Raw genomic sequence first — 2,757 nt, forward strand, 5'->3', positions numbered from 1 at the left:
GTAGACAGTACTACCGACGAATAGTACTACGGCGGCGAGCACTTGTATATTAAGGTCCGAGAGGTACCTAATTTCTTTAAGGACCTAAAGAACTCGTCCTATATATACGTAGTAATAGTACGTAGGACAGACGTAGGGTTAGAGCTTACGGAGTTGCTAATAGAATATCGGGACTACTACGACGTCTTGTTTCCTATAGACGAACAGCGTAGTAAACTAGTAGACGGCGTAGAGTATACGATCGACCTACGGCTAGATACCGTTCTACCGTTCCGACCGTTGTACTACTAGTCCGGCGCTAAACTTAAGTATCTATATACGTCTTGTTTCCTATAGACGAACAGCGTAGCAAACTAGTAGATAGCGCAGAGTATACGATCGACCTACGGCTAGGCACCGTTCTACTATTTCGACCGTTATACTACTAGTCCGGCGCTAAACTTAAGTACCTATATAAATACATTACCAACGTACTAGAATACGACTGGATTAAGACTAGTATAAGTAAAGTAGGCGCGCCGGTACTATTCGTACTAAAGAAGGATAGTTTACTACGACTGTACGTAGACTATCGCGGCCTAAACGAAATTATAGTAAAAAACCGGTACCCTCTGCCCCTTATAGGCGAAACGCTAGACAGGCTTATAGAAGCCGAATAGTTTACGTGCCTAGACTTAGCCGATGCCTACTACCGTATTAAGATTAAGGAAAGCGACCGCTAGAAGACTACGTTCCGTATACGCTACGGTTACTTCTAGTATAAGGTTATGCCTTTCGGTCTAACTAACGCCCTAGCGACGTTCTAGGCGTATATTAACCGAGCTCTAGTAGGACTAGTTGATATTACCTATATAGTATACCTCGACGATATCCTTATCTATAGCAAGATATACGAGCAGTATATAAAGGACGTACGCAAAGTGCTTAAAAGGCTCCGCAAATTCGTACTCTATACGTAGCGCGCAAAGTACAAATTCTTTATAAAGGAGGTCGATTACCTCGGGTTCGTCGTAACCCCTAGCGGCGTAAAGATAGACCCTTGTAGGGTAGACGCAATTAGAGCGTAGCTAATACCGACTACCTTAACGGAGGTATAGTCCTTTCTAGGATTTGCGAATTTTTATCGTAGATTTATCTTCGAGTACTCGAGGATCGTAGTACCCTTAACGGTACTATCAAAAGGAGCTATAAAAGGTAGGAAGCTAGGACCGATCTAGTAGGGCGTAGCCGAGGAGTATATGTTTCAAGAGATTAAGCAGCGTTTCTAGTAAGTATCCCTATTAAGGCATTTTGACCCGGCGTTACGGCTACGTATCGAAAGCGACGCCTCGGCGTTTGCTATCGTAGGTATCCTAAGCTAACTCTTCGGCTCTGAATAGTATCCTATCGCTTTCTACTCCTATAAGATTAGGCCTCATTATAGGTACAACCTACCCTAGTAGGTATATAGGGTAGGTTAGGTATTGGCAATACCTAATAGGTATAGGTATTTAGCTAGGTAAACCCAACCTATCGGGTTAGGTACAAACCCAGTAGGTATTACGATACCTAGTAGGTATTGCGTACCTATTAGGTATTGATTTTTCGTAAACAGAAAGAAAAAGCCTAGAAACCGAGTACCCTAAGAGCAAGTTATTTGAACTAGGTATTAGAAAAGAAACTGTATATAAGCCCGATATAGATAAGAGTAGAAAGAGAGTAGTCAGATCGAATAAATAAATATAGAAGAATATATATACTAGATTATAGCTTGTAATATTTTGAAACTTGAGCACTATAGTCGGTAAATATAGTCGGTAGGTAAACTTTATACAAGCTTAAACCAAGCTCGCTATAATTGTCTCGTAGCATCCCGGAGGCACTCTTACGCAAGCTTAAAGCTTAGGCGTACCGATTGCCTTAGCTCCTCTACCCTATCTCCCTTATTATCGCTAATTGCATCTAAGTTACTAATCCGTTCTATAAGATCTTTTGTCTGCTCTCGGTCTTTACTTAGGATCTCCTATAAAGTTAGAGTACTAAGAAGCGCTTAAGCAGCCTCTATAGCCTCGTAGGCGATAAGAACTCTAGTATCGTACTTATCGTCGCGGTAGCGGAAACGGGATACTATTAGTTTAGAGAATGTTAATACGGAGTATTAGCGATTGAAACGACTTTGGTGTCGAGCGATACTAAAATCGCGCTTATACCTAACTCCGGCCGTAGGAATACAGAGAATATCCCGCGCTATTAGTACGAGAGTAGGGTACTTAGGCTTAAGCGAAGACTATATCTTTAGTACCTCGAATAGATCCCCTTTATCTATATTAGCGTCTAGATAGTCGGCAAGCTCGTTACCCTTACGAGTGCTACGTCGTTGAGTTTGAGAAGACTCTGTACTCCTACTAAGAGTAAAGTCGATCTAGCCCTTATACCGACTACTTCTACTACGTAACTCGTAGGTAGAAGTGCTCGATAATAGACGATAGCTCTTCTCCTACTCTGTTCTTAGCTTACCCTCGTAATACTCGTAGTAGCTTTTATCCCCGAAGTCATCGCGTACCTAGAACTTCCGCTTAAGGTAGGGGGTAAGGAGGATACTAATGCCGTAGTAATCGCTAAATCGATCCTAGGTATCTCGATAATATTTCTTAAGCTTAGCCTAAGCAGCCTCGCATACCTGATATACATCCTTCTTCTAAGGTATCCTCTTATTCTTGAGTCGCTTTATCGCCTCCTCTAGAATATCGAAAAGCTAGTTATAGTATATAAGGACAA

The sequence above is a fragment of the Sphaerulina musiva genome (assembly GCF_000320565.1).
Source record: "Sphaerulina musiva SO2202 unplaced genomic scaffold SEPMUscaffold_2, whole genome shotgun sequence".
Lineage (NCBI taxonomy): Eukaryota > Fungi > Ascomycota > Dothideomycetes > Mycosphaerellales > Mycosphaerellaceae > Sphaerulina > Sphaerulina musiva.